The sequence below is a fragment of the Lactuca saligna genome, chromosome 2, assembly GCF_052625555.1.
Source record: "Lactuca saligna cultivar CGN05327 chromosome 2, ASM5262555v1, whole genome shotgun sequence".
Lineage (NCBI taxonomy): Eukaryota > Viridiplantae > Streptophyta > Magnoliopsida > Asterales > Asteraceae > Lactuca > Lactuca saligna.
In genome coordinates this window covers 53717805-53745801 of record NC_136418.1, presented here as the reverse complement: position 1 = coordinate 53745801, position 27997 = coordinate 53717805, and positions in this window count along the sequence as shown.

Genomic DNA, 27997 nt, shown 5'->3' with positions numbered 1-27997 from the left:
ATAAAAATGATATCTAACTTTAAGAGTGATTTGGGATCAAAGTTTTTAGACAACCTTTATCTACTTGTCAGTACCTTTCATATTCACATCTTTGTCTGGTCGATCGTCGGTTTTGTTGTCCACTTAAACACGAACAATTGTGACAAATTTAGGACATACTATTTGTTACAAGACAGGTGAACTTAAGTTCCTAAAAATTATATCTGATCCTAATTTCTTAGATACTATATCTTAAGGACCATTCAACTGACGACAAACAGGGATATTGTTGTCCACCTAAATCAAGCAGCGAGATCTATAGACAATCTATATGTGTTCAATTTTAAGTGTAGTAGAACATGTTTTCCACTTCCTGATATGCCCCAGCCATCAAGAATTTCCAGAGTACTCCTTACATTGGGTGAGCAGACAACCATTCAGAGAGAAGATAGATTCAGAATTTAATAACTTATCACTTTAGAGCGGTTGAGAAGTAAAAAGTTGCATATGTTGTGTACCAGGTCGGATTTGAGGTCACACAAAGGAGACAACATATGGTTAACAGATAGGAGGAATTTCATAGATGTAACATGCAGAGAAATAGAGTTGCATATGTTTCAATCCAGGTTGGATCTCTTCCAATCACGTAAAGGGTGCAACATATGACTAACAGACGGAAAGAAAGAAAACAATTTTCTACAAAGCTAATTTATCGGAATTTACCAGTCGCCCCATCCAACCGGAATTAAGGACAAAATCCGTACATCGAGGAAAAGTTAAACCACGGTTTCAAGTACGGGTTCAATTAATGTGACGAGTAGATTCCCATATATATCTCCCTACTCAACCTATCCGAGCGTCGTATTGTCAGGCTGAACGAATCTAACTAGGTCAAGATTTGTCAAGACTAAGAATTTCCTAAGTTCAACTCTACCTAGTCAAGTCCATTTAGAATTTTTCGTGCCTACCGACGCATCAAGTCAGAGCAAAGATCCTTCAACTTTGGGTACGTTACGCAGGCTCAGGTTGCCTGTTATCACTTGATAATATCACGTCCCAAAACATCTCCCTCAAGCACACTTCATAACCAACGTACATTTTTGTTTGTTTTTTTTTATTTTCTGATTTTCTAATGTTTTTGGATTTTTTTTTAAATTTTTCTAGTTTTTTGTTTTGTTTTTATTTCTCCCCTAAATTTGTGCATAGGAGAGAAACGAAAATAAATGCGCAAATTTAAACTATCCTAAAACAAAAATTAGTCTTTAAAGTGAACCAGCTTAAGAAAAACATAGGAGTATAGAGAAGAAAACGCAAACCGTAATTCAACGATTGAATCTGCATTCAGAAGGCCTGAGAACAACAAGCATAATCTCAGAACAGATCTGAAAATTCTTCATATCATTAAGCACTAACCCCATGTGATCCATTCTTTTCTTCCTTTCCCGCAAAAGGACACATACTCTCAACAAAGTTATGAGTGTTGTATATTTGAGAGATGTCCCCTATCATATGCCAGGAGCAGCCACTACCAACAAACCGAAGTTTGATGATATGCCTCCATAGCTGCTCCGACATAGAGCGGGATTAATTGGTCTTTGGAACCCAGTCCATTTTGAAACTGGGTCGACCTTTGTCATCAATGCAAGGTACTCTCTCCCATGACATATCCTTTGGAAAACATCTATATTCGAGTTTAACCCATTTCTTGTTCGATCCGATGGGTGTCTCAGCACTTGATTTGGAACTTGAAGCCGGCTGCCGGGATGACTTTGACCTAACTGGCCGTGGCTTCACTGGAGCATCTCTTGAACTAGACTTCTGGGCCGGAATTCCCTTCTTGTTCTTGGGAGTTGGATGCTTGGCGTTGTTCGCATTCCAGTCATCATGGTCTAAACGTGATCTTGAGGGGTTTCTTTTGGAGTATCTCCCTCTTGGTGCGTTTTGCCAGCCTTGTGCATAGTAAGGAACGTATGCGCGATTTGGACAGTTTCTGGCAATGTGTCCAGGTGTTCCATAGTGAAAACAAGTCCTTTTCTTCACTGGGAAATTTTTTCTTCCTGCCCCTAGTGGCGTATCCTTGCCTTGTCTCTTGTTATTCCCACATGCACACTTGCCACAAGAACTCTGTTGCGTTGGAATTGGTGGCCTGTATTTCTCAACGATAGGTTGATCAGAAGCAGTTGAGTTCGAAGCAACAGATTCAGAGTTCAAGGAGATGTTGGTTTGTTCAATGGTTTTCTCCTTGTTCTCATCTTCTGCTACCTTACCTGTACATGAAGCAGAAACATTAGTATTTTCAACATTAATAACTCATCCTGACACAAATCCAGCTCGTTTGCCATAACGAAGATGTGGCTCCCTATCAGTTTCATCGTGTGTCATAGGGATGGATGTGTAGTTATAATTATAAGGAGGAGGTACAATATCATACCCTAGACCCTTGTTTTGATTATCTTTGAATTTTAATTGGGTTTCAAACAAGGACTCGACTGTCTAACTTGACGCATTATAATTTTTGAAACTGACATCAGTTTTTCCACACTTGATTTTTAAAGCGTCAAGTTCTTCAGTTACAGCAACAAGTTGACTCTTAACATAATCATAATTTTCACACTTGTTGCTGTACTCTCCCTGAAGTTTCCTAAAGTCCTTGGTTTTTGTTTCTAACTCAGCCTTCAGGGGTTTCTATCCTTTCCTGAGTTGATATCCTTCATATCTCAGGTCCTCAACTTCTCTTTTAAATAAATCAATTTGATCCCGAAGAAATTGAATCGTATCTTCACATGATTGAGAACATGAAACTTCACATGAATGAGAACATGACACTTCATTGACCGGAAGGTTTACAGAATTCTTTAAAGCGTCAAGCTCTTCAATTACTTCATCAATACTAAGACGATTGAGATGTTTTGTCTTCTTGATGATAACTACATTCATATCACACGATTTTGGAAGTGAATTCAATAGCCTTTTGTTTTCTCAGATTTGGTCAAAAAGATCCCAACAATATTCATCTCAGTAGTGAGTGTGGTAAATCGTTGCAACTGAGCTTCCAGGGTTTCTCCAGAGATATGATCGATCATGTTGAAATTTTGTCTTAAGATATCCTGACGACTCTCTTTCATGTTTTCAACTCCCTCGAAGACCTTAAAATCAATTAAAAAAACACAACTAGAAGTTAAGATAAAAATTAAACGTCAAATTTAAAATGATTTTTAAATTTTTTTTTTTATAAGTCAACCTTAAAAGTCAAATTTAAAAAAAATCAAACTCAAAAGTCAAACTTAAAAGTTAAATTTAAAAATTTAAAAATTAAGCGAAAAAGTCAAAGTTTAAAGTCAAAGGTTAAACTTGAAAGTTAAAATCAAAATTTGAAATAAGAAGTCAAAAATAAAAGTAAAAAAAAAACAATTTTATTATTATTATTATTATTATTATTATTGTTATTATTATTATTATTATTATTACTATTATTATTATTATTATTATTTATTTATTTATTTATTTATTTATTATTATTATTATTATTATTATTATTATTATTATTATTTTTTATTTTGGGTGAAAATAGAATTTAAAACTAAAAGAAAGTGAATTTTGGGTTAAAAGTGTAAAAATGCGAAATAAGGGTCCAAAATGGAGTCTTTATGAATTAAATCTGGAAGGAAGATTTCATCTCTCAGGCTAGATGAGATGGAAAAGGCGCTTACTATTTACAGAAAGGATTCGGGTTTGATCCTTGCAGCCTTCAAAGCTATTCCCTTTTTATTGAAGCGCTTGCAGCTTGTTGCTGCTAAGCCGAGCCGTAATCCGAGCCAAGCCGAGGTCCGAACCGTATACTTCCAACCGAGCCGCAAGCTCGGAAACCCTAGCCGTAAACACAAACTCCGCCGCCGGCCGTGAACAATTTCCGGCCGTGAACAATTTCCGGCCGTAAACTCCGGCCGTGAAATGTTTCCGGCAGTAAGCTCCGGCCGAAAACCCTTCAACGATTACGTGAAAAACAACGATTTTTAGACTTCGAAGCTCCAAAACTCGATCAAAAACCATTTTTTATGAAAAACACGAAGAACAAACCCCCCTTATTTTTGTGAGATCTATCAAAAAACGCAAAAATATTTCGAAAATAAGATCAAATAATGCCCCAAAATAGGGTTTACGGCCCAAGAACTCGGTGTTTACGGCCGTAAGCTTGGACCGGAAACACCAATTATTCAGATTCCAGACGAAACAATAAATCCTTTTGACTGATACAACCAGGTTCTGATCCCAATTGTAAGTCCCTAATCTGCCCGTGTCTCAATCAGATCCGTTTGATGGTGCGGAATCCCAATCAAACGGATGATGCCAGATCAAATAGAAGAGAAGGAGAAGAAGAATAATATGAATCTTGAATGTATGATAATATGAATTAAGTTCCTTACACAAAAGATTCACCCACACACGATGCTCTCTAGCCGTAAACTCTCTAGGGTTCATCAATCTATTCCTCACACCCTAACACCTATATTTATACTAGGAAACATGGGTCGGAAACACATGGGCCGTAAATGAGTTTACGGTCGTAAGGTGTTTACGGTCGTAAAATCAGCCGTAAACTAGACCATAAATTCATAAATATTACAGAAAAATATAATTTCCCATAAAAGTAAAGTATAAACCATATTTTGACTCAACATGCTGATTCATCAGTTTCGGGCTTCTCTCCTCCCCACAACCCTTCTCAATCAGCCACCTTGTCTAATATGTCCGATTCCCCTCCGAGTGTCACACCTACTTAATCTCAACATCCCATGCTTACTCGATCTACATTGGGTATCACTAAACCAATCCGTAAACTCAATTTACACATAGATTGTACATCTCCTATTCCTAAAAATTATTTACAGGCTTTTAATGAGCCTAACTGGCTTAATGCGATGAAAGAAGAATATACTACTCTTATCTCAAACAATACTTGGGTGCTAGTTCCGCGACCACCCGATGTTAATGTTATTAATTGTATTTGGCTGTTTAAGAAGAAATTAAATGTAGATGGTTCATTGTCTTGATATAAAAGCTCGTCTTGTTGACAATGGAAGCAGTCAGCGACCTGGTATTGATTGTGATGAGACATTCAGTCCGGTGTTAAACCTGTTACCATCCGTACTGATTTGAGCATTGTTGTCACACGCAATTGGCCCATTCGTTAGCTTGATGTGAAGAATGCTTTTCTTCACGGCTACCTTCTAGGAAACTGTTTTGCGATGTTTCTCACACATATTGGTTTTGTGCATAGCAGGTGTGATTCTTCTTTATTAATTTATAGAAGGGGTTCTCAAATGGATCATTGAGACATCCCCAAAATCACGACCAGAAAAGACCGCTTTTGTTTATGCTTTATAAAAATCAAAGTACTTCATTTTATAAAAAGGTTGCGGAATTTGTTCCCAGAAAAACATGGTAAATACGTTATTAATGTTGGGTTTTGGTATCATACAACATCCTATGGTGCACATACAACCCTAAATACCTTGGATCTATGTTTTCACTAATTATACATGCAAATGGTTTCCAAGGCATTAAACCTATAACTAGCATGCATTTGACATAAACCATAAAATATACTAGTTAGGGAAACATACCTTTTATCTGGCTTGAAGTCTTGATGTATTTGTCCTTAAGAGCTTAGCACCAATAGTATGAAATGCCTCAAATGGAATCACAACACACCTAGGACAAAGGTGGCTCTTAAGAGAGAATTCGATGCACCAAAACACCTCCATATTTCTCTAAGAAAAGAAGTGGTGATTTTGGCTATGGAGTAACCTATTTATATGTAGGATTACAAGGGTCATGGGTATAACCCATAATCCATACCCATGGGTTTTATGATCCATGGTTCATGTGGCCCAACTCTTTATGTATCCATACATAAACTTGGTCCAACATGGATCATAAGCCCAACACATATAAATATAACTAATTTTCATAATTAGTCCCCATAGATTTAATTAGTCTCTTTTGATCACTAAATTAATTCCAAATTAATTCTTGATCGATACTAATTAAAACATATGATTTCATATTAATATATTATAACGTATAAGATATTAATAAACCATAAATAACCTTCTCTCAAAAGTCCATCCTAACAAATTGTCCTGATGATATGCAACCCAAATGGACCATGCTATTCTCGGGTCAAGTACATACCAATAATAGTTATGGGCTTAGACATCTAATCCAACGGTCTCCCACTTGGATAAGTCTAAAACTATTATTGCAAGTACGACTTCATAACCCGACTAGCAATCGTAGCTCTTAAAGCCGCTGTCGAACTCTGAACAAATCAATGACGCGTCCATTAGATAAGGGATCATATATTCCTCCATTCTAAATATCATATGGACTGAGACATGGATTATAATCATTCTCTCTGTCCATTTGTTGTTTCCCGATTTCCGATTTATGACGACTGACTAATTGAACAAATCAAATCAGTCCTGGCCCGGCCGACCACTTCCATTTGTCATCATCAAATCATCGAGGGGCCCACAGATATCGCTTTTATCCCGAAGGTAAAAGGAATGGACAAACTTCGACTCATATGGCTTGTTCTACTACTTGTTGAATCATACACAAAGGCACGTTTTATAGCACCGAGTTACCAAATGCGTTTTCGTGCAATCAATGTACAACCAACTCATAGTAACAACTCATATCTCTAGGTTTGAAGAATATAAGATATTATCGTCTCATGATCACTCGTGATAAAATCCATGAAGTGATTCCAATGAGCGCGGGTTGAATCCAATACTCAGAACTTATGAGCACTCATGAGTGTTGTAGCCCTTTGTCCAACATCTTAGATCTCTACAAGCCTACCCATGACAGTCTTGATTCATATCTACTTCCAACATATGACCGACTATGGATGGTTTGAATAACTTAGTCATTCCGGAAGAATAACCTAGTTTATTCTGGAAGTCAAAACATGCAAAATGAAACACAAGAAAAATTGAATCCAATATGGTATCAAAACCTATGAACATAAATAAAACACCTTTTATTTATCACCATATGATTACACATTATTCATTGTATACTGTTTCAGCTATCAACTATATTCTTGAATTTAAAACAATAGTTGCCCCATGCTCCAAGCATGTACACTATGTTTTCTAAACACTAGTCATGTCATACACCAAGTATGCATACTATGTTTGTCTATGATCTTTACTTTGTGATCTAGATCAATTGAACATAACTTCAATGATTCTTTTTTCACACTCCCAAATCCTTACTGCAAATACAAGAATTCCAAATTCATGTCATTTATTGAAATCTATTAGATTCTAAACTTATATGCATTGATCCTCTCGTAATGATTATGCACAAAGTCAGACAGACTTGACAACAACCATTACAGAGAATTCCAAAAGAGATCAGCTCCTTAGAAACATCCTTCTTGCATTAAGTTTCCTAATCTTAAACAGATTGAAAATTCTAACTTTGAAACATTTCCAGATTCCATTTTGACTATCACTTTTGAACAAGAGTTGCCTCCTTACAGTTTATGTCAATATAGTTCTTCTAGAATTATCACTATACTTCCAACTGTCCTTGAATAACCAATCTTTGGTAAACCTTAGATTGTCCTCGATAATTGTTTAATCCTTTTAGTCATATCCAGTTCTAAACCTTTTCCCTTCTTAATGCCCCAGGCATTTGAAATTTTTTATAAAGGATGAATATAGCACATGTAATCGATCCTATATCCAAAGCATATGGGACACGATTCATGATGTCAACATAAGGACTAAACCAGTCTTTTGCTATAACATTTCCATTTCTATTTGCCAAGTTCAAATTATGAAAAGGGATGCCGTAATCATAATTGAATTTAAGAACGCAAATAATGGACCCATATACAGAATTTCCTTATGTTGACCCATTCCAACATGAAATTCATATATATTTCCTTGACTAAATGATTAAAACCTCACGATCTAAGCTTATAGATTTGAGATGAAGTATAATTTCCTCTCCCTTAATTATAGAAAAACAACTTTTCCCAATTGAAACCTTTTTTTTTCTATAATTGACATTGCTAACTTGCAATACTTATCATAATTATCATGCTCCCACTAACATGATGATTATTAGCATAACACTTATGCTCCCACTAGCTTTGACATGTACCCAGAAATCAACTGAACTTCTAGAATTCAATACTTTATTGACTTTCTTACCAAAGTTCAGATTTCTGATACTAGATTTCCTTAATAAGACTTTATCAATATCATACACCTCTCTTAGATAGCTCACATGTGTGTCTAAACAATTATGAAGAGGGATGCCGTAATCATAATGTTTAGACCTTTTGTCATTCCCACAATTTCTATCTATTCAAAATCTACTTAGTGAAAGAGTTTCCTTACCATCATTTTCATGAATCGAAGAGCAACCTTATGACACTTAGATTTAATGGTGTATGTGTTCTTATCCATGTGAATTGTCAAAACCATAGTCACAAGACAAGGATAATGACAAATCCAAACTCATATGGACTAAACTCAATCTTAACTTCTTGCCACCTGGCAGCTCAAGGGCCTGCCATTGCTTCCAAGTTGTTGTGCAACACATTGAGAACTCTAAGAACTCATATGCAAAGCCAACTTTAACTGGAATGGGCACAGAATATGTCAACACGATAGGTTATAAACCTCAAGTCGTGTGCTAGTGAAGAACTTCAAGTTCTATTATTGATTAGTTCTTGAGACTTTCAAAACCTTTAAGACTCCTACTCTCCTCTTGACCTATAAGACTCCCTTTTCAAACATCCAATAGATAGTGTGGATTCTAACCAAGACAAACACTTCACACAATTGGCCTAAGTTGGTCTTTGTTTTATCCAAAACATCACAACTTACCAATTTCAAATGTACAAGAGTAGAAAACTTTTACTCTTACATTTGACAAGTGTTTTAAACCTTCTTTGAGACATGTCACTCAAGTTACAATCTTGGAGTATGACTCTAAGAATTGTTTTTGGAACGAAGTATGAATCATCTTCTTGATTTAACCAATTCAACAATTCATAGTTCCTCTTCTTAGCTATAAGAAAGCACTTAGAGGATGAATTGTGATAAGGTCTCTAAATCATTAAGATGATCATAAAAACTGATACGAAAGTACTCTCCAATCCTTTCAGATTTGAGAAACTTCTATCCTTCTGCCTAATTTGATTCTTCTTATTCGCTCTGCCTTACATTGGAACCTTTTTCCAATGTCTCAGAATTACACTTAAGCTTGTAAGTATAACCATATTTACTGAACTTTAGTAAATTATGATGAATAATCTTATTGATCTTTTGTGGTGGACTTGACCAATGCATAAGAATGTGTACTCAACCCCTTAGTGCTTTACTTGACTCACACATCCATGTGAACAAGTAATTAGTCTTAATTTTCCAATACTTGAAAGTTCTCATTCATCATGCTATACAACTTGCATGATTCCAAATTCCGGTCCAATTGAGACTTGGGTGATGAGAATCTTTCCTTATTTGGTAAATTTAGACATTACCACAAATGAAGGAATCAATTTCATATTTCCACTCTTGCTATTAACGGAATCATATAAGCAACAATTTTTCCTCAAATGCCATTGTAAGGATATTTTCAAATAAATAAAATCAAAAATTTTCTTTTATTTTAAAACTATGCGGAAAAACTTATCCTTACAATCCATATGAAAACTTGTTGTTATCTATTCCTAAGCAATATCTCATAACTCCTAAGAAGTAGCTCAAGAATCCGATCTTCAAACTACGCGATAGAAATCCATCTATGCGATCAGATTCAGCGTATTCTTTCTTTAAGTTTCTTCACTTTTCTTTGATTCTTAAAACATTACCATGTGACCCAGTCACATCATGTATCAGAAATGTCATAATAGAAACTTAACAGAGTTAGATAGTGGACTTTACCTGAAGTAGAGTCAAACTTGTTGACTTTAACCTCCTTAGGTAAATTTGGCAGCTTTGCAACCAATGCCCCTTCCTTTGGAAATATAAACATATGGACCCTTTGATAATGGTACACGGGACTATCACAGACTTAGCTTTTCTCTTTACCATTTGGTCAACCGAGTTGACTATGGCCGATCCCTTTCCATTGGGAAGAGAATGCTTTTTTGGATTTCCTGTGTCCCTATTGTCAATGTCCATCAAGTTTTAAGGAAGTTGATCTTAACAAATAGAGAAGATCATTAAGGGTCATGTCATAGTCTGTTTCATAGGTGTCCCAAAGGAACTCACTATGTGACTTAGAAAGTGATTGAACCACCAACTTTCTCAAGACTTTCACACCCAACTCTCCCGGCTTGTCAATATGTGACTACATCTCCAAGATGTGACCACACCTAGACCTTGCCTTGCCAATAAGGCTTGAGTGATCTTAAACTTTTCAAGAACTTGTGGGTTAGGGAGAATAATTGGAGGAGGTGAAAGAAGTATGATTTCCAAGGGACATCATCTTCATTAGGAAAGCTTGTTTCAAGAGATTTGGGAAGATCATAAATGTCTAAACTAGACATCTTTTGGGAGATATTCAAGATAGTTGATTTAAAGTCCTTAATATGACACCCAATATGAAATATTAAGGCTAGGACCCAACAAACTATTTTATAACTTAGAAGAGGGATGCTGTAATCCAAGCTATAAAATATTTGAAGGTAGGTGAATGACGATTCACCAATTTCCACCATGAAAAACAAAATAATAATTAGGTTTTAATTGGTTTTGAAACTCCTAGATCTTTGAGATTCATTGAACTGTTCAATGGTATGTTTCAATCTCGAGTGTGCCCTTCAGGTCTTGTGACTGGGATGCCGAGGATCACAAAACAAGGTGTGAAGTAACCATGCAAATTACTTGGCACCCTTAAGTGTTTACCCCTCAATCGATGTGGCGGTTAACCACACATGCTCCATCGATACTATGATAAACATTAAGTTACCCTTTGCCTACCTTGTTAAATACGAGTTAGTGTGCCGGTTAACCACACACGCTCCACTAACCGACTTAAACAAAGTGCAAAGTGTAATTTCATGGATTAGCACCTTATTCACATTTTCCTAAGTAACCAAGATTGGGTATTTATAAAAGGTTGAGTTTCTTAGTATTTATCATTAATACTTTTAATGAAGGGAGAATTATAGTCCTTGTCCTACCCGTTCGGCTAACGACCCTCCACCAGTCAAGGAAGCGCTGGGTGAGAGTGGACACCCATTAAACTACCATTTTATAGGCTGTAACCTTATACCTCCCTTATAGACCGGTTTCGTGAATGAGGCCTACTAACGGTAAGACTGACTTTACTCTTATACATATATATAAATATTATTAACTTATAATATTATAAAGTATAAGGGTTGAATTTTAACTTTTAAAATTCTAAGGTCTAGTTTGGAATTAAAGTATACATGAGGGTAACTTTACAAATTCCAAAACATGAGGACAAGTTTTGAAACCTTTCAAAACTCTTGGATTTTTCATAACTTATGAGTTTAATGAAAAAAAAACCAAGTTCCATAACTGGAGGACAAGTTATGGAAGACATTAAATCATTTAATGATGACATTAAAAATAGAGACTCTTCTATTTTCATAACCTATGAGTCTTAATGACACTTTAAAAAGAAAAACTCTTCACTTTCCATAACTTGAGGACAAGTTATGGAGTTCATAAAAACCATTAAGATCAAATATTCCAATTAACACAATAATCAAATAATTTTTCTATGATCTAGATTAAACTCATAAGTAAAGATAATTCATATCAACAATTTTCAAGAAATTAGATAATCATATAAACTAATACAAATCTTGAAACTTTGATAATTCTCCTTTGAAGACTCTTGGACTTCATAACCTAAAGAGTTAATAAATGAGACATTTCACATCCATTACTTATGGAAGTTTCAAAACTCTTAAGATCATAACTTTAAAAAAAAACTTTTGAGTTCCAAAATGTTATGACAAAATTTGTAACTCCTTAAAACCACTTAGATCAAACTTTTAAAACAAATAAAATAATCATATCATTCTATCTTTTAATAAATTGATCTAATTCAACTCTTGTAGTAAAGTGACTCAAATTTTACAAATTATTAGTTTTTCATAAAATCAAGTACTTATCATAAAATTTGACAAACTTCATGTTTTTTTTTTCCATCAACTTGAAAAAAAAATACATTTGCATCAAATATGGTAGAAAACAACCCATGGCTCTGATACCACTGTTGGGTTTTGGTATCATACAACATCCTATGGTGCACATACAACCCTAAATACCTTGGATCTATGTTTTCACTAATTATGCATGCAAATGGTTTCCAACGCATTAAACCTATAACTAGCATGCATTTGACATAAACCATATAATATACTAGTTAGGGAAACATACCTTTTATGTGGCTTGAAGTCTTGATGTATTTGTCCTTAAGAGCTTAGCACCAATAGTATGAAATGCCTCAAATGGAATCACAACACACCTAGGACAAAGGTGGCTCTTGAGAGAGAATTCGATGCACCAAAACACCTCCATATTTCTCTAAGAAAAGAAGTGGTGATTTTGGCTATGGAGTAACCTATTTATATGTAGGATTCCAAGGGTCATGGGTATAACCCATAATCCATACCCATGGGTTTTATGATCCGTGGTTCATGAGGCCCAACTCTTTGTGTATCCATACATAAACTTGGTCCAACATGGATCATAAGCCCAACACATATAAATATAACTAATTTTCATTATTAGTCCCCATAGATTTAATTAGTCTCTTTTGATCACTAAATTAATTCCAAATTAATTCTTGATCGATACTAATTAAAACATATGATTTCATATTAATATATTATAACTTATAATATATTAATAAACCATAAATAACCTTCTCTCAAAAGTCCATCCTAACAAATTGTCCTGATGATATGCAACCCAAATGGACCATGCTACTCTCGGGTCACGTACATACCAATAATAGTTACGGGCTTAGACATCTAATCCAACAATTAAAACATTTTCAAAGAAACGTATTTATTTCATTTTAAAATGTTTGGGATGTCATTGTTAATACTGAAACATAAGCATAAACAAAACTTACAATGATTTACCCTAGTGATCTACATCTCTTTTAAATCTCTCAGTGTAATGTCACTTCACTTCGTCACCTGTGATATACATAAACTGAGTGGGTCAGGTTGGGAAACCTGGTGAGTACATAGGGTTTTCAACCCACAATAATATAATTATTATATTCAATCAAACAATCAACCCAATTACCCATCCCCATTATCTTCTTTACTCTTTAAGGATTTAACCTAAGAGTCATCTATCCTACATTCGTTTATTCCGAAGTCCCTTACCTCCAGGGTTATAGGACTGACACTAAATCCATAGCTGCCAATGTTCGTTCATAAAGCACTAATTCCATAGCTACTATAGTCTATTCATCGGGTACTAAATCCATAGCTACCAGTCTTTATCTAATAGGTACTAAGTCCATATCTACCAATGTTCAACAGGTACTAAGTCCATAGCTACCAATTCCTACAGGTACTAAATCCTTAGCTACCAGCGTCTAACTAATAGGTACTAAGTCCATAGCTACCAATTCCCAACAGGTACTAAATCCATAGCTACCAACGTTTAACAGGAACTAAGTCCATAGCTACCGGTGTTTGTCCCACAGGCACTAAGTCTATAGCTGCCAATGTATACTCACATCATCTTCTATCTCTCATCATTCATCTACCCATCTCATACCCAACATATTTGTATATATAAAATACGTATACAGTTTAAATTCTTTAAAACATGTATAAAACATTCATCCAGCATAGACAACAAGTATTCAGATAATATGCACATATAGCACGTAGTTTATATAAAATACTTCATATCTATGTGTAAGATGAAAGGGACTATGCACTCACCTGAGTAGGTGGTGACTCAGCACTCGGATAGCGCTTCGATACTCTCAAAACGATATTCCTTCGATAAAACCTAGTACCAGTACCACTAGGGTTTAGTCTAACGATAACCGCGAAAAATTAATTAGTCTGACTATTATTAAGTGTTAATAACGCTTAATATAACTCATAATAATAGCCCAAATAATTATTTTAAGGACCTAATAACATTCATATAATTATTCGAAAGCTATATTAAAAATTGCGTAAGCGTAGCACACTTACAGCGAATTTTATCGAAAACCGGAACTTAATTGGAGCAGCGTTTCGAAACCGAAAAACTCCTTTTTCTCGGGACTCTGGGAGCCTCTGGGCTTCCCTAGGGTGCTAAGGGGCTTAACTAGGGTTTAGGGGTGGTTTGGGGTTGTAGAGAGAGAAAGTAGTGAGAGAAAGAGTTGATTTTTGGTGTGAAAAACTGGCTGCCCTCGCACCCCTTTTATAGGTGCGAGGCTGCGCACTACGCGGGGCGTTCAGAAGGTTACGCGGGGTGTAACTTCGGATAAGGGTGCCAGATGGCGAGACCTCGGTGGTGCGTCGTGGCTTCTTCTGGACCGAGAATGGCTAAGCGAACGCGGCGCGTACGAGACCGAACGCGGCGCGTAGCGAGGGGCAACGCGTCACTCATCCGAGGCGACTTCAGCGATCATCATCGGACGACTGGGAAAGCGCCACATCAGCGACTTCGTATCAGATCTCGCAAAATCGAGTACAATCTTTAAAAATTCGTATCTTTCGCGTACGATCTCCGTTTTTGACGTTCTTTATATCCACGTGAAGGTGGGAACGTACTCTACAACTTTCGTTTAGACTTTGTCGGCGAATTTTGGCTCGATTTTAAATTTTATATTATTAACGGGCCAGGACACGATTGGTCCGTTAAATCCTCATAACTTCTTCATCCGACATCCGTTTTCGCCCATCCTTTTCTCATTACGCTACTCTCAACGAGATCTTCGATTCTCGTTCAGGTCGTGTTGGCTAAAACCCGCTCGATCTAATATTCAAATTTCGGGTTGTACACTGCTAGTCCGAAACTTCGAAAAATCATAACTTCTTCATACGAAGTCAGATTTGGGCGTTCTTTTTATCGATGTTCTTAGTTTAACATATTCTACGACTTTCATTTAGATCGCTAAGGATAAATCTCGCTCTATCGTAAATTCACTATTTACGCTTCCCGGTATCGTGTTGGTTCCGTCGCGAAACTTCAATGGGTCATAACTTCTTCGTTATAACTCGGATTTCGGCGTTCTTTATATGTACGGAAACCTTGTGACATATACTACAACTTGGTTAAGATTATTTATTCTAAATAATCTTTTGTCGAAAAGTCTTTTTCGACTCCTATTGCCTCTAATTAGACTAGCCCGGATTTGCGGGCGTTACAATTATCTCCCCCATAGGATGATTACGTCCCGGAATCATCAACGAAACAGGGTCGTATAATGACTCCATACATCATCTCTTCATCCTAGGTAATAATTATAACTTCTACATTCCTTCAATTCTATCTCTTAAACTCATTGATTGTAAGAGTACTCGATTGTGCACCTGCTCTCTACCTCAGGGTAGACTCCAAATTATGACCTTCAAGTCACAATCTCGATCCTTGCTGGATACAGACTTGGGATAAGTTTTTTTATTACTACTATAGATCGATATGTTATGTTCTAATGACCTATCATCATATGCTGCAACACTTAGACTTAGGTCTCTTAAAATAGACTATGCCTTCCTTCATGTTCTAATGTGATATAATCAGACTTTAACATTAGGCATTTCTAGCTACCAACTTCTTTAACAACGAGTGCGATACTTCTATTGATCGCTTTGATTTCAACCGTTTGGTTTAAGTCGGACGCTACATCAAACTTGGTTCTCTGAACCACGTAACCTACTCATCGTAGCCGGACTCAATGGGATATGACCACTAGGGTCGGGATAACAACAATCTTCTTAGTCATTACCGAAAGGATGGTAACGACACACTAGAATAAAACGAAATCAATTACTAGCTTCTTGGTAACCTTGTGACTTTCCCTAATCCAAGTGTGAGTCCTGTGCTTCTGGTAGTATAGGCCTCTACTACCATTCACACCTACTCATATTCGTCCCAAGTATTGTATCGCAGTTTCCCAAGTCACCATGCAACAATTCATACAATCATTCAACACATCAGATAACAAAATGAAGGTTTTGTATCATTTCTTGAAACGATTACATAGGTGTTCAAGTTTACCCTAGACTATGCCTCTACTAGGCTACATCATACGAAACTATGACTACTGCATAATCCGATCCTCGGGTAAGAAGTCCTCATTCTTGATTCCTCGCATGGTTCTCTGCTTCGTCGAGGATCATGTGAAATGCCCATGGCCTTGGTGGCGTTTCTGGTCTTGCTGCTTTATTTTTCCTTGGGCAGTCTCTGGACATGTGCCCCTTGCCTCCACATCCGTAGCATACTTTATCATCATGTGTGCAATCCTTGGAATAGTGACCAGTCCTCCCACACTTGTAAAAAGTCACTTCCTCGTTGCACTTCCCACCATGCTTCTTCTTGCATTTATCACACCATCTCGCTTCGCCTCCATCTCCTCCTCCAAGCTTTGAGAATTTGCTTTCCTTATTGGACCTTGACGATCCTTCAAACTTCCGCTTCTCTCCTACCTTATCTTTTTCTAGACCCTTTTCTCTTATCTGGGCCTCTACATTCTTAGCTGCCCTAACAGCTGCTTTCAAGGTAGTTGCCATTTTGACCATTGGGCCAAAGTCAGTGGGCAGTCCGTTAGCAAACCTATCAATCTTAGAGAGTTCAGTAGGCACTATGTAGGGGAATAGCTTCATCCTCTCGGTGAATGCGGTGGCATACTCATCGACACTCATCTTCCCTTTCTTTAGATTCTGAAACTCATTGTTTAGGTCTATCAGATCTACCTCCGAGCAGTACTGCATTTTCAACTGTTCCAAAAACTCTTCCCACGACATCCTTAAGGCTTCTCCTCGTGGCATCGTATCTGCCAATAGATTCCACCAGCTCAAGACTCCAATTTTCAGCTGTCTTACTGTGAAGACAATCTTCTGTTTCTCGTTACAGCTGCAGCTCTCAAACGCCATCTCCATCTCAGAGATCCAATCCATAATCTCAACCGGATTCGGGCTTCCTGAGAGACTTGGTGGTTTCACACCCAATAAATTCTTGTACATCTGCCCATCCTTGTTGTTTCTCCCTTCTAGGCCATCCCTTTGCTCACCTTGAGTCCCTACTTGACTCATTTGGCGGCTGTAGTTCCCTTCCTCGGATTGCTCGGGAACTGGCTCCGTCGGTTCAACATTTATGGTAGGTTCGTCCCTATTCAACATCCGTCTCATTTCTTCCCTTTGTTCAGCTAACATAGCCCGAATCATGGCTTGAACTCCAGCCATGGTGACTGGCTCAGGTGCAACTTCTTCAACAACAGGTATTTGCTGAACCACTGGGGGTTGGTTCCTATCTCCATTTGCATTCCTAGCTCCACTACGGGTTCTTTCCATATTGATCTATACACCGAATAAGGTGAATCTAGATCTTAATTTAGGATTGATGTCTTAAATCATCCTTATCACCCCAAAACGTTTATATGCTAGTTCTAATATCGTAGTTAAACGCTTAGAATCCTAAACACATAAGGTTTCCAGATTCGGACGGCAACAGACCATAGATCCGAACAAATCATATCATGCGCAAAGCATTTAGCACATAAAAAGCAAATTAGGCATCATTCCTAAAATAAGCTAGTGCTCACACCTCACAATCATCGCTTAGCATTCTAAGTTTAAGTCTAGAAATAAATCCATATTCGTAGTTCGCTTAAACTAATGCTCTGATACCAACTGAGACATCCCCAAAATCACGGCCAGAAAAGACCGATTTTGTTTATGCTTTATACAAATCAGAGTACTTCATTTTATAAAAAGGTTGCGGAATTTGTTCCCAGAAAAACATGGTAAATACGTTATTAAAACATTTTCGAAGAAACACATTTATTTCATTTTAAAATGTTTGGGATGTCATCGTTAATACCGAAACATAAGCATAAATAGAACTTACAATGATTTACACTAGTGATCTACATCTCTTTTAAATCTCTCAGTGTAATGTCACTTCACTTCATCACCTGTGATATACATAAACTGAGTGGGTCAGGTTGGGAAACCTGGTGAGTACATAGGGTTTTCAACCCACAATAATATAATTACTATGTTTAATCAAACAATCAACCCAATTACCCATCCCCATTATCTTCTTTACTCTTTAAGGATTCAACCTAAGAGTCATCTATCCTACATTCGTTTATTCCGAAGTCCCTTACCTCCAGGGTTATAGGACTGACACTAAATCCATAGCTGCCAATGTTCGTTCATCAAGCACTAATTCCATAGCTACTATAGTCTATTCATCGGGTACTAAATCCATAACTACCAGTCTTTATCTAATAGGTACTAAGTCCATAGCTACCAATGTTCAACAGGTACTAAGTCCATAGCTACCAATTCCTACAAGTACTAAATCCTTAGCTACTAATGTCTAACTAAAAAGTACTAAGTCCATAGCTACCAATTCCCAACAGGTACTAAATCCATAGCTACCAACGTTTAACAGGTACTAAGTCCATAGCTACCGGTGTTTGTCCCATAGGCACTAAGTTTATAGCTGCCAATGTATACTCACATCATCTTCTATCTCTCATCATTCATCTACCCATCTCATACCCAACATATTTGTATATATAAAATACGTATACAGTTTAAATTCTTTAAAACATGTATAAAACGTTCATCCAACATAGACAGCAAGTATTCAGATAATATGCACACATAGGACGTAGTTTATATAAAATACTTCATATCTATGTGTAAGATGAAAGGGACTATGCACTCACCTGAGTAGGTGGTGACTCAGCACTCGGACAGCGCTTCGATACACTCAAAACGATATTCCTTCGATAAAACCTAGTACCAGTACCACTAGGGTTTAGTCTAACGATAACCGTGACAAATTAATTAGTCTGACTATTATTAAGTGTTAATAACGCTTAATATATGTCACACCCCAAAACCGAGAATGGCGGAAACGTTCTGGGGCGGAGGACGTCATGTATAATATCAACAACAATGTAAAGTAGTAAACAAGCTACAACATCATCCATTGCATTAATAAAATAATTATTATACAATTGTATTCTCTCAAATTTTGATAAACACTAAAGCCTAAATCAAAATGAAAGATAAGTCTTGAACAAGCTCCATGTTCCTTTCTCCGTGCATCGGTACCTGTCTATGATGACCTGAGGATACAAGATATTTTGAAAGAATTTGTCAGCATTAAGCTGGTGAGTTCATAAGTATTTTAGTGTCCATGTTCGTTATCAAAACGTTTGAACCTGTCGTAAGTATAAGTTGTAAACCGTATGTAAATGTTTGTAAAAGTTTGAATCTCTCAGAAAAACCTATATTTTCTATTAAAGTAGCCTTCTACCAAGGCTTAACTGTTTTGTATGCTCGTTTGTTGTAAAAGTGTGTAATTTCCCAAGTGTAACTATCATTTAGCAAAATATAGTTTGTACATTAAAGTTTAAGTGAGGTTATCACTAAAATGTAATCGGTAAATCATTGTGGTACTGTAGTTTTGTTTTATAGGAACTACTGCTTTACTAACTACCTTAAACCGGATTTATATTAAGGTATCATGTGATAAATTGCACCATACTATCGACTGATAACAACGACATAAAGAACGGTCGTAATAACGGAATGACGTTTGGCACCTGCAGACCTGCAGGTCCAGCTGTAGCTAGCAGCAAGGTGTAGGATTGTCAATCCAGTATAGATCTATACGCAAACTCAATGCTCTCCCTCCAAGAGAATTCTGGCTACAACTCGGGCCATGACATTTAAGGCATGCTCCGATACAGTGGATCACAATTGTAAACGTATTTATGTAAGGGTAATGTTTCTCGTTCTATTATAGTTGTATATGTTCTCGTCCTAGTATAGTTGTATATGTAATGTTCTAGAAAGTATTGACTCATGAATGAACTGACTCATTGTATGATATCGCGTTCTAGTACCTTCCTAAACTAACCATATGGTAGTTTACTAGCAGTCTAACTGGTACGTATGGTCATGGATGTATACCCTTACTAACTAAGGGCATGGGATGAACTGGAAAGACCTTTTATGACTATATATGTACACATGATGTATAAGTAATATTTAAACGACTTTTAGACGAATACCCAATATCCCACCAGACCACATCTCAAGGCGCGAAAAGGAAATAGGGTGGATATCCTTCCTAAGTCTTTTAAACATTTCTTATATAACTATACATATAGAGGCATGCAATTTATAATATAAAAGCATAAATAAATTTTGTAAGACATTTGAAATAATAATATTATTTTAAGAAAAGATCGACTTGATGTCGATTTATAAAACAATTTGAAGGCATAAGTATGATAAAACAGTTTTGAGTATAAGGAAACATTTGATTGAAACACAGTTGTAAATAAGTTTTAAAGGTAATGTACGGAGTAAGCTGTACAGTGTAAAAAAAGGAGTTTAAAACATATAAAATGTTTATAAAAAGTCATTTGGAGGAAACTGTTTGGTAAAACGGCTAATGAGTAGCCAAATCTTTTGAATGCTGTATATTAATCACATGTGATTGACGTAATAAGTAAATATAATCCTACTTACGAATCACTTGTGATTGACATAATAAGCATGTTTCTACTTGTATCCCCCCCATAAAACATTTAATAATAGTTTAAAACGTTATTTAAGGGGTATGAACTCACTTGATTGAAGTGGTCGATTTGAAGTAGTCGAGAGAAGAATCGAGCAGAACTTCGACAGGAAGAGTCGAAAACGCGGGAAAATCTCGGGATTCTCGGGAATCTCGGGAATATCGGGAACACAAAACCTCCCTTCGGGACTTGAAGGTGAAAAACAGGGGCTTTGGGAGGGTCTCGGGGGCTTAAACGCAGAGTTTCGGCGCGAGAAGGAGAAGAATGGAGCACCTAAACCCGGCACCCCAAGAGTTGTATTTATAGGGGCATTTCTGGTGTGCCACGTAGTGGCAAGTGATGGCCACGTCGTGGGGAGTCAAACTTATCCTCTTCCATTGATTGGACGCCCTTAGTCACTTGCCGGGTCGCGGCAAGCTTGTGCCACGTCGTGGCAAGCCTGACAGCCTCGAATTTCGGACCCCGAACTTGTAAAATCCATAACTTTCGCATACGAGCTCCGTTTTTGACGTTCTTTATATGCACGCGTAGATAAAAACATGATCTACAACTCTTGTTTAGACTTCATCGGAAAATTCTGACTTTATATTTAATTATTTATTTTTAACGGGCCGGGATGCGATAATTCCATTAAAAATCCATAACTTCTTCATCTGATGTCTGTTTTTGTCAGGCTTTTCATCGTTGCGCTACTAATGTTGAGACCTTAGATTCTCATTTAGGTTGTTTTGGTCAAAAGTATCTCGAGCTCTAATTCGAGTTTTTAGCTGTCTACTGCTATACCCGAATCTTGGAAAAATGATAACTTTCTCATACGAAGTCAGATTTGGACGTTCTTTTTATGTACGCTCATGGTTTGAGGTTATCTATAACTTTCATTTAGATACTTAAGGCTAAAAACTATTGTATTGAAACTTCGCGTTTTTCGTTTAATCGGTGTTGCCGGTTTTGCCGAGAATCTTCGGTTGGTCATAACTTCTTCGTTATAACTCGGATTTTAGGGTTCTTTATATGTACGAAAACCTTGATACGATTCCTACTACTTTATTTAACCCAAATAAGATTTTAGGAAAGTTATATTTTGACCTAAATTTGATTGGTATTACATTACATTGTTTCGAAATATCGGGTTGTCACATTATCCCCCCGTTAGAAGGAATTTCGTCCCGAAATTAGAATTTAAGCAAGGAAGTATGCACGAATGATCGAGTCGTGAGGAGGAAACTTCCTAATCGATTGCTTCTAGTGCACCTAAGTGATAACGGGTTCTCGATTGGCATTCCAACGAACCTTCACTAACTGGCGATGACGTTTCTTTATCTGCTTGACCTCTCGATCGAGGGTCACTACGGTTCTAATACGAAGGCGAGGATCTCGATGAGTGGACTTGCAAGAGTCCTAATGGAAAGGTATGGTTTCACGATCGAGATGCGAAGAGTAGAAAGTACGTTACTGAGTTCACGGAGTATGTCTAGTTTGTGTGAGGCACAGGACCGATTCTGATAAGAATCTCGGAGGTCCTGTCTACCTTGGATTTAGCTTTCCACGCTTTACGAAGCGTATTAAGCCATTCCTAGAGTGAGCTATCCTAAAGAACTTGGTCACTCACTTGGAATCTCAAAGGTTCCTTTTCTTGCGTAACTTCCCAGTCAAAGGCCACCCCTTGCTGGGTCAAAGTCGTACGAGTTTCTGTAGCTTGCGAGGAGTTCTGAATGAACTAAGGCGGTAGGTCGGTAAGACCTAGAATCTGGCGAAAGACTGTCGGCGTCTCTGATGTCGATAAATGCTCAATGGTTTTGACAAATTGCAAGAGTGCTCATAATTTCTCACATTACTAACAGTGTGTCTTTGGAAATTTGACTCTTCAATTTCAAAACTCGTGCTTTGGGAACATCGCTAAAAGTTCCTCTGAAGGAAATGTTTTCCCATGGGTTCCATTTTACTACAAGGGTAGATAAGTAAGTCATTACATGGAGAAATGACGAACTGATCCAGGTAAGAAAGACGTACCCTACTCGTTTAGCTCATAAAAGCTATGGGCGTATTGGTCCTATCCGAAGGGTATCACTACGGACTCGAAGTGTCCGCATCGAGTTCAGGAGATAGTCTTCTGGACATCTTTCCCTAACACTCGAACTGGTGATATTCGGATCCCGGATCCATTCCTGGAAGTAGTTTCTTTCTTTGTGTTTGCTCAACCATTTTGTCTACGCACGGCAGAGATAACGATTTCTAATGAAAAATCTCGACAGAGTCTTCGATAACCGAGGTACATGCAATGCGATCCGTCGATCTCTGGAAGAATATGACCGAGGTTCTCTAGGGTGAGAAACCTAGTCTTCTAATTCTCTTTATGTGTAGTTTGTTAAGTTGTCCAAAATGTTCTTGTATCTCCGTGGGTGTTTAAACTATAAGGTGATCTGTTTACGGGAGTCGTATTGGGTTCTATGCTTGTTCTCATGATGATGTGATTACTCGTACTTAGGTAGTTCTCCGTCCTGAAGTTCATATTAGAATTCATACGTAGTTTCACAATCACCCTTTCGTGTATACGAGTCATATATAATTAAGGTTGAAAAGGTAGTCGAATAACTAGCTCTTCTTTAGGTTCACATCCCATCGGGGAAAAAGAATTTAAAGTGGAATCATGAATTCTAAACCTGTAGAACCTTGATTATATATCACTCTTATGCATACATTCTTCAGTGATATATCAATCGCATGAATCCCTGGATTAAACTTGACGTACTGCACGAGTGGTACTTCGGGGATTTCTTCAGAAAGAAAATAACAAATAGGTACTCCTGGAATGAGTACTTCGGCGTTCTGATGTGATGGTTTTGCTGGAAAAGTGATCTAGAAGAAAGAGACGTACGTATGAAGCTGTTTTCGTGAGGATCAAACTAAATCAATTCGTATGATAATGTCGAAATCATACTGAAACTTAAAGACGTTGGATTTGAACATAAGACGTTTACAGACAAAGCACAACCGCGCAACCATGAACAGAGTTACAGTACTTTAGATTTACCATAAGACTATTGCTGCGAATAAGATATACTACAAAAGACAAGTAAACGCATCACGAGAATTCCTATACAGACATGATCTCGCAAAAGGTAAGACTCTAGTTGCACTAGTTTTAGATAGTTTATAAGTCTGTTACAACGAAACGTCTAAATTACATTTAAAGTGGTTCCGGAGCAGGCTCTCCTGCGGCTGTGATCCTGAGAATCTTCCCATCTGCGCCAGAGTTTTGTGTTATCGGGCAATCCTTCTGGAGGTGTCCAATTTCACCGCATTGGTAACATATATGGACAGCACCCACATTGGTGGTGGAAGTGAAACGTCGAGTAGGAGTTATGGGGACGCATGTTCTTTCCTTTTTCGGGCAATCTCTCTTATAGTGCCCAAACTCTCCACAATGATAGCAAGTCTGGTTCCCATCGGCGTTAGGCAAATTGTTGATCGGTTTTGATAGGCTCTTGCAGTAACGTTTGGTGAATTCCTGGATGGATACCACGATTGGAAACTTCATTCCCATCAGTAGCATTGACTGTGCTGTTAGCGCTACGGTGCGCAAGAACCGCGGTTACGGCAGCCACTGTGGCAGCTGTAACTGCCATTTGAAAGGTAGCGGCGTCCATAGGAAAAGTAGAGGTCTCGTTGCTTGGCTGGTTGTTTCCGGATGACGACATGATTATGTTAACACGAAAGAATAAAGATTTTGTGAGCGATTCTGGTTAACCCTTGATGTACTTAGATTGTTCTTGAAAAGAGTAAGAGTATGATCTCGAAAGTTTGACCTACATCCCTATGATGCAGTCCTAGTAAAGAATGAAAATATGTTCGCGAAGGTTTGACCTACATCCCTATGATGCAGTCCTATTACGGAATGGGAGTATGTTCATAGAATGGTCGCAAGACGTTTGTCGTTCGAGCTGAGGTATCATGGGTTGGTGAATAACAAGATCCAACCACGGAAAGAGGCTTGGAAGTGTCTCCGGAGATAAATCGCTATAGTCCAATGACTTGACTAAAGCATGTTTCATATAGACTCCAATGAAAGTATGATAAGAGTACTTGAATGAAGAATGACACAGAAGTTAGCCGGCTGTCAATATCTTTGATATTCACGATGTAAGGTTTCTGGAAAATGACCTTGTAAAGGTCTTACATCATATCCGCAGAAGATAGTTCCTGACAGCCTAAAGACCTAGCTAAAGTACTTACGGAACAAGAAAATTTCCTAGAAAATGCCACATCAGGTATAGACAGAAAATTACGATTCTTCTTTATAAGGAAATAAAAAGCGTCTATTACTGGCGACGGTCATCACTCTGGTGAACTCTTAGTTCAGCCAATTGACGTTCCATGTCAAGTAGGTGTCTTTCGAACACCATCTGGCCTACTCGGAGCCCTATGACTTCAGCTCGTGATTCAGCCAGTGCTTGCAGCAGGGTTTCATGGTTTCTCTCTAACCTCTCGTGAGCATCTTCTAGACGAATGGTGCGGAGGGTATGCATTCTAGCATAGGCGACTACTTCTGTAATCTGATTTAGGGCTGTCCGGCCTTGAATCTCCTTTCGGGCCATTCTGCGGACCAAGATTGGCAAGACTCTATCTGCTGAGCCCCCATTGCTCAAGTCGGAAAACCTTCGGTCGCCATCATATATCATGGATTGAGGTTGTCCTTGGCTCCATATTTCCAAGCATTCCACTCACTCAGGGTCGGGCCATGAAAAAGCCGGATGAGGGTTAGCAATTGGAAAGGGAGCTGCTCGGGGTAGGTTTTCAACTTCTGGTTCGGAGTTAGCATCATACGAAAAGTCTTCATCATGGTGATCATTCAAGAGGAAAAGGATGATCATTCTCTGGTTATTCTCCAAACCAACCAGCTATGACTTCATTTGGAAGGTACTGGTTGTCGAGGGGATGGAGTCCAGTTATGTTTTCTATGCGAGAATTTAAGGGTAAGAGAATAATTATTAGACGAGCTATCTAGATAATTATTTAGAAAACCTTCATTAGTTACATCGCTATTTGTGAAGTGCATACCAGCGATGTGTAATCTAAACAGGATAGAAAGGCAAACTTATCACAGATTCTAAGTCTATAACATCCTAATTACATATAGACTTAGTGTATCCACTTAGCAACTATCAACTTAGAAATGAAGATCCCGTTTTAGTTCTCAAGTATAAAGTACTTCTAGTAACACCAAATACTCCTATAGTATTTTAAAATTTAATGTTATGTTCTATTGTTCTCATTGTGGTAGGGTTAGTAAGATTTTAGCATTGTTGCAACCACACACTTAAGTTTAGGCACCTGCTAGTCAACCCTCGGATAATATAGGTGATCAGGCTATATCTTCCCAGTTTTGACCATATGTCTCTAAGCCCACTTGTGTTTTCCAACAATCGTAATTCTTTTGTACTGTCCTAGTGACACTGATTTTAGTATGAATGCAGCACGTATACTTACTTAAATATTTTACTATTTAAAGTATAAACTCTTGGTCAGAGTATTTTTAATCCCTTATGTATTTATAGTTAGTATATCTTTTATGGGTTGATATACTCAATTCACTATAAATAATGCTCTGATACCAATCTGTCACACCCCAAAACTGAGAACGGCGGAAACGTTCTGGGGCGGAGGACGTCATGTATAATATCAACAACAATGTAAAGTAGTAAACAAGCAACAACATCATCCATTGCATTAATAAAATAATTATTATACAATTGTATTCTGTCAAATTTTGATACCAACTGAGACATCCCCAAAATCACGGCCAGAAAAGACCGATTTTGTTTATGCTTTATAAAAACCAGAGTACTTCATTTTATAAAAAGGTTGCGGAATTTGTTCCCAGAAAAACATGGTAAATACGTTATTAAAACATTTTCGAAGAAACATATTTATTTCATTTTAAAATGTTTGGGATGTCATCGTTAATACCGAAACATAAGCATAAACAGAACTTACAATGATTTACACTAGTGATCTACATCTCTTTTAAATCTCTCAGTGTAATGTCACTTCACTTCATCACCTGTGATATACATAAACTGAGTGGGTCAGGTTGGGAAACCTGGTGAGTACATAGGGTTTTCAACCCACAATAATATAATTACTATGTTTAATCAAACAATCAACCCAATTACCCATCCCCATTATCTTCTTTACTCTTTAAGGATTCAACCTAAGAGTCATCTATCCTACATTCGTTTATTCCAAAGTCCCTTACCTCCAGGGTTATAGGACTGACACTAAATCCATAGCTGCCAATGTTCGTTCATAAAGCACTAATTCCATAGCTACTATAGTCTATTCATCGGGTACTAAATCCATAGCTACCAGTCTTTATCTAATAGGTACTAAGTCCATAGCTACCAATGTTCAATAGGTACTAAGTCCATAGCTACCAATTCCTACAAGTACTAAATCCTTAGCTACCAACGTCTAACTAATAGGTACTAAGTCCATAGCTACCAATTCCCAACAGGTACTAAATCCATAGCTACCAACGTTTAACAGGTACTAAGTGCATAGCTACCGGTGTTTTTCCCATAGGCACTAAGTCTATAGCTGGCAATGTATACTCACATCATCTTCTATCTCTCATCATTCATCTACCCATCTCATACCCAACATATTTGTATATATAAAATACGTATACAGTTTAAATTCTTTAAAACATGTATAAAACGTTCATCCAACATAGACAGCAAGTATTCAAATAATATGCACACATAGCACGTAGTTTATATAAAATACTTCATATCTATGTGTAAGATGAAAGGGACTATGCACTCTCCTGAGTAGGTGGTGACTCAGCACTCAGACAACGCTTCGATACTCTCAAAACGATATTCCTTCGATAAAACCTAGTACCAGTACCACTAGGGTTTAGTCTAACGATAACCGCGACAAATTAATTAGTCTGAGTATTATTAAGTGTTAATAACGCTTAATATATGTCACACCCCAAAACCGAGAACGGCGGAAACGTTCTGGGGCGGAGGACGTCATGTATAATATCAACAACAATGTAAAGTAGTAAACAAGCAACAACATCATCCATTGCATTAATAAAATAATTATTATACAATTGTATTCTGTCAAATTTTGATAAACACTAAAGCCTAAATCAAAATGAAAGATAAGTCTTGAACAAGCTCCATCTTCCTTTCTCCTTGCA